This window comes from Zea mays, chromosome 10 (genome assembly GCF_902167145.1).
Source record: "Zea mays cultivar B73 chromosome 10, Zm-B73-REFERENCE-NAM-5.0, whole genome shotgun sequence".
Classification (NCBI taxonomy): domain Eukaryota; kingdom Viridiplantae; phylum Streptophyta; class Magnoliopsida; order Poales; family Poaceae; genus Zea; species Zea mays.
The window spans coordinates 22,884,570-22,890,569 of record NC_050105.1 but is presented as its reverse complement, the minus strand read 5'-3'; positions in this window follow the sequence as shown (position 1 = coordinate 22,890,569).

Here is a 6,000-nt window from a genome sequence, read left to right as displayed (position 1 = left end):
ATTATAGCATACACGTGTTTATGCCTTGATCATGTTCTTTCTGCATTTTGTTGCTTATTATGGTGCTCAAGTTGTACTGACACTCCCTGGACCTCACAAGTCCGTTGCTAAGTGATGCACATGTTTAGGGGGAGTTGTGTTACAACTTGACCCTTTGAGACTAACCATATGCTTGAGTTTGTTTGACTTAGTCTCGAAGGAGAATTGAAAGGGAAAGGTGGACTTGGACCAATGAAAGACTTCCACTGCACTCCGATGAGAGGGTAACTTATTCCAAGTTCATCTCATGTACTCTTATTGCCATTTGATCTTAATTGAAGATTTTGGTGAGGCAATGGGGTTAAAAGGGCCAAGATTGATTCCGTTTTGGTGCTTGATGCCAAAGGGGGAGAAAATAAAGGCCAAAGCAATAAATGGATCAGCTACCACTTGAGAGATTTGAAAATAGTAGAGAGATTTGAAAATAGTGGAGTAGAGCTTTTGTTTTGTCAAAACTCTCTTATTGTCTTTTTTTGTGAAAAGTTGGCTTCTTGTGGGGAGAAGTAGTAATTATGGGAAAAAGGGGGAGTTTTTTGAAATCTTTGATCAATCTCTTTTAGAATAACTCTCTTTATGCTTCAACATGTGTGTTTGACTTAGAGATAGAGATTTGAGTTTGATTTGCAAAAAACAAACCAAGTGGTGGCAAAGGATGACCCATATATGCCAAAATTGAATAAAACTCAAATGTGTTTTACTTGAAGTGATTTTGCACTTGTTCTAGTTGCTTTATGTTGTGTTGGCATAAATCACCAAAAAGGGGGAGATTGAAAGGGAAATGTGCCCTTGGGCCATTTCTAAGTATTTTGGTGATTGTGTACCAACACAAGGGCTTAAATGTGTATTTATGCTTCTGGAGGAACAAAGTGCAAATCAAGATAAAAGGTATGTTTCTAAGCCTTAGTACATTGGTTTTTGTGTACTAATATCTTGTCTAAGTGTTAGAAACAGGAAGAAGAAGAAAAGAAAAGAAGTGGAGAGTGGCTGTGTACAGCCAAAGGCTGTTTCGGGCTGGGGCACCGGACTGTCCGGTGTGCACCGGACAGTGTCCGGTGCGCCAGACCAGCGCGGCGCAAACCAGCCGCTCTCGGGTTTTTCTCCGGCGACTTCGGCTAAAATTCACCGGACTGTCCGGTGTACACCGGACTGTCCGGTGAGCCAACGGTCGGCTAGGCCAACGGTCGGCCGCGCAATCCGCGCGAGACACGTGGCCGAGCCAACGGTCAGAAGGGGGGCACCGGACTGTCCGGTGTGCACCGGACTGTCCGGTGCGCCAACGGCTCCCAGATCTGCAACAGTCAGCAACGGTCGGCTGCGCTGTTTATGGAAACAAATCGGGCACCGGACAGTGTCCGGTGTGCACCGGACTGTCCGGTGCACCCGACGACAGAAGGCAAGGATGGCCTTCTAGATTTGTTCTCAACGGCTCCTAGCTGCCTTGGGGCTATAAAAGGGACCCCTAGGCGCATGGAGGAGGACACCAAGCATTCCTACAACTCTTCTAAGCACCAAGACATCAATCTCACGCATTCGTTTCATTGTGATAGCATATAGAGCTCTTGTGGAGTTGTGAACTCTTTGTGTTGCGTTGCGAGCTCTTGTTGCGACTTGTGTGCGTGTTGTTGCTCTGATTTTCGAGTCTTGTGTGCGTTGCTCATTCCCACCTTACTCCGTGCTTCTTTGTGAACTCAATTGTAAGGGCGAGAGACTCCAAGTTGTGGAGATTCCTCGTAAACGGGAAAAGATCAAAGGAAAGAAAAACACCGTGGTATTCAAGTTGATCATTGGATCACTTGAGAGGAGTTGAGTGCAACTCTCGTCCATTGGGACGCCACAACGTGGAGTAGGCAAGTTTTGTACTTGGCCGAACCACGGGATAACCACCGTGTCAACTCTGTGATTGCTTTCTTGTGGTTATCGTGTTTTGACTCTCTCTAGCCACTTGGCAATTACTGTGCTAACGCTTAATCAAAGTTTTGTGGCTTAAGTTTTTGAAGTTTTTACAGGATCACCTATTCACCCCCCCCCCTCTAGGTGCTCTCAATTGGTATCAGAGCCGTTCTCTTCAAGAAAGGGACTAACCGCCCGAAGAGATGGATGCTAAAGGGAAGGGAATTGTGATCAACGACAAGGAGAAGGAATCCTTTGTCAACGAGCCAAGGGATGACAAGTCCAACGACTCGGGCTCGGGCCACAAACGAAAAGATGGGAAGAAGAAGAAGACAAGACGCATCAAGGAGATCGTCTACTACGACAGCGACGAGTCCTCTTCTTCCCAAAAGGACAACGACGACTACGACAAACAAAAGACGGTTAACTCAAACTTCTCTTTTGATTATTCGCGCATTCCACATAGCTCAAATACTCATTTGCTCCCCATTCCACTTGGCAAGCCTCCTCACTTTGATGGAGAGGACTACGGATTTTGGAGTCACAAAATGCGTACTCACCTATTTTCTCTCCATCCAAGCATTTGGGAGATTGTGGAAAGTGGAATGAAATCTGATAGCTCGGACAGCCCTTCATTTATTAATGAACAGATCCATAAAAATGCACAAGCTACTACTGTGTTGCTAGCCTCTTTGTGCAGGGACGAGTATCACAAGGTGAGCGGCTTGGACAATGCCAAGCAGATTTGGGACACCCTCAAGATCTCTCATGAGGGGAATGATGTCACCTTACTCACCAAGATGGAGTTGGTGGAGGGCGAGCTCGGACGATTTGCGATGATAAGGGGCGAGGAGCCGACACAAACATACAACCGGCTCAAGATCCTTATCAACAAAATAAGGAGCTACGGAAGCACGCGATGGACGGATCACGACGTCGTCCGCCTAATGCTAAGGTCATTTACCGTTCTTGATCCTCACTTGGTGAACAATATTCGTGAAAATCCTAGGTACATCAAGATGTCGCCCGAAGAAATTCTTGGGAAATTTGTGAGTGGGCGAATGATGATCAAGGAGGCGAGGTACGTGGACGACGCGTTGAATGGCCCAATCCATGAGCCTCAACCCATTGCTCTCAAGGCAACAAGGAGCAAGGAGGCGCTACCCAGCAAGGTGGCGCAAATTGAGGCGGCCGGTCTTAATGATGAAGAAATGGCCCTCATTATCAAGAGATTCAAGACGGTGCTAAAGGGTCGCAATGGACAGCCGAGCATGACTAAGACCAAGGGGAAGCGATCATGCTTCAAATGCGGTAAGCTTGGTCATTTTATTGCTAACTGTCCGGATAATGAAAGTGATCAGGAAAAGGGGAACAAAAGGGAGAAGAAGAAGCACTACAAGAAGGCAAAGGGGGAGGCGCATCTAGGCAAGGAATGGGACTCGGATTGCTCCTCTTCCGACTCCGACAATGAAGGACTCGCCGCCACCGCCTTCAACAAATCAACCCTCTTCCCAAACGAGCGTCACACATGCCTTATGGCAAGGGAGAAGAAGGTATGTACTCGGAACTCTACCTATGCTTCTTCAAGTGAGGACGAATCTAGTGATGAAGATGAAATTGATTACTCTAGTTTATTCAAGGGATTGGATAGAACTAAGATAGCTAAGATTAATGAGTTGATTGATGCCTTAAATGAAAAGGATAGAATCTTAGAGAAACAGGAAGACCTTTTATATGAAGAACATGATAAATTTGTTAGTGCACAAAATTCACTTGCTCTAGAAGTTAAAAGAAATGGAATACTTTCTTGTGAACTTTCTACTTGTAATGAAACCATTTCTTCTTTAAAAGATGAAATTAATGTTTTAACTGCTAAACTAGAAGTAGCAAGTAACTCTTGTGTTGAAAATATTACAATTTGCACTAGATGTAAGGATTTTGATGTTAATGCTTGTAGTGAACACTTAGTTTCAATTTCAAAACTAAATGATGAAGTGGCTAGTCTTAATGCTCAACTTAAGACTAGCAAAAGTGATTTTGAAAAACTAAAATTTGCTAGGGATGCCTACACGGTTGGTAGACACCCCTCAATTAAGGATGGGCTTGGCTTCAAGAGGGAAGCCAAGAACTTAACAAGCCATAAGGCTCCCATTCCCGCCAAGGAGAAAGGGAAGGCCCCTATGGCTAGTAGTGCAAAAAGGAACCATGCCTTTATGTACCATGATAGGAGACATGCTAGAAATGCTTGTAATGATTTTGATTCATATGTTTATGATTCTCATGCCATGTTTGCTCCTAGTTCTTCATATGAGTATGATAGAAATGTTACTAGGAGAAATGTTGTTCCTAAAAGAAATGTTGCTCATGTTCCTAGAAAAGTTGTGAACAAACCTTCTACCATTTATTATGCTTGCAATGCTCCCTTTGCTATTTGTAGAAAGGGTAAAAAGGTTATTGCTAGGAAGTTAGGGACAAGATGCAAGGGAGATAAAACTTGCATTTGGGTCCCTAAGGATATATGTGCTAACCTTGCAGGACCCAACAAGAGTTGGGTACCTAAAACCCAAGCCTAAATTTGCCTTGCAGGTTTATGCATCCGGGGGTTCAAGCTGGATTATAGACAGCGGATGCACAAACTATATGACGGGGGAGAAGAAGATGTTCACCTCCTACGTCAAGAGTAAGGATTCCCAAGATTCGATTATATTCGGTGATGGGAATCAAGGCAAGGTAAAAGGGTTAGGTAAAATTGCAATTTCCAATGAGCATTCTATTTCCAATGTGTTTTTAGTAGAGTCTCTTGGTTACAATTTACTATCTGTTAGTCAATTGTGCAATATGGGGTATAACTGTTTATTCACAAACATAGATGTGTCTGTCTTTAGAAGAAGTGATGGTTCACTAGCTTTTAAGGGTGTATTAGACGGCAAACTTTACTTAGTTGATTTTGCAAAAGAAGAGGCCGGTCTAGATGCATGCTTAATAGCTAAGACTTGCATGGGCTGGCTGTGGCATCGCCGCTTGGCACATGTGGGGATGAAGAACCTTCACAAGCTTCTAAAGGGAGAACACGTGATAGGATTGACTAATGTAAAATTCGAAAAAGATAGACCTTGTGCAGCTTGTCAGGCAGGTAAACAAGTGGGAGGAGCACATCACAGCAAGAATGTGATGACCACATCAAGACCCCTGGAGCTGCTGCATATGGACCTCTTCGGACCCGTCGCCTATCTGAGTATAGGAGGAAGTAAGTATGGTCTAGTTATTGTTGATGACTTTTCCCGCTTCACTTGGGTGTTCTTTTTGCAGGATAAGTCTGAAACCCAAGGGACCCTCAAGCGCTTCCTCAGGAGAGCTCAAAATGAGTTTGAGCTCAAGGTGAAGAAGATAAGGAGCGACAACGGGTCCGAGTTCAAAAACCTTCAAGTGGAGGAGTTCCTTGAAGAGGAAGGGATCAAGCACGAGTTCTCCGCCCCCTACACACCACAGCAAAATGGTGTGGTAGAGAGGAAGAACAGGACGCTCATCGACATGGCGAGGACGATGCTAGGAGAGTTCAAGACCCCCGAGTGCTTTTGGACGGAAGCCGTGAACACGGCTTTCCACGCCATCAACAGGGTCTACCTTCATCGCCTCCTCAAGAAGACGTCGTATGAGCTACTAACCGGTAACAAACCCAATGTATCTTACTTTCGTGTATTTGGGAGCAAGTGCTACATTCTAGTGAAGAAGGGTAGAAATTCTAAGTTTGCTCCCAAAGCAGTAGAAGGGTTTTTATTAGGTTATGACTCAAATACAAAGGCGTATAGAGTCTTCAACAAATCATCGGGTTTGGTTGAAGTCTCTAGCGACGTTGTATTTGATGAGACTAATGGCTCTCCAAGAGAGCAAGTTGTTGATCTTGATGATGTAGATGAAGAAGATGTTCCAACGGCCGCTATGCGCACCATGGCGATTGGTGATGTGCGACCACAGGAACACTTGGAGCAAGATCAGCCTTCTTCCTCAACCATGGTGCATCCCCCAACCCATGATGACGAACAGGTACCTCAAGTGGAGGCGTGTGATCAA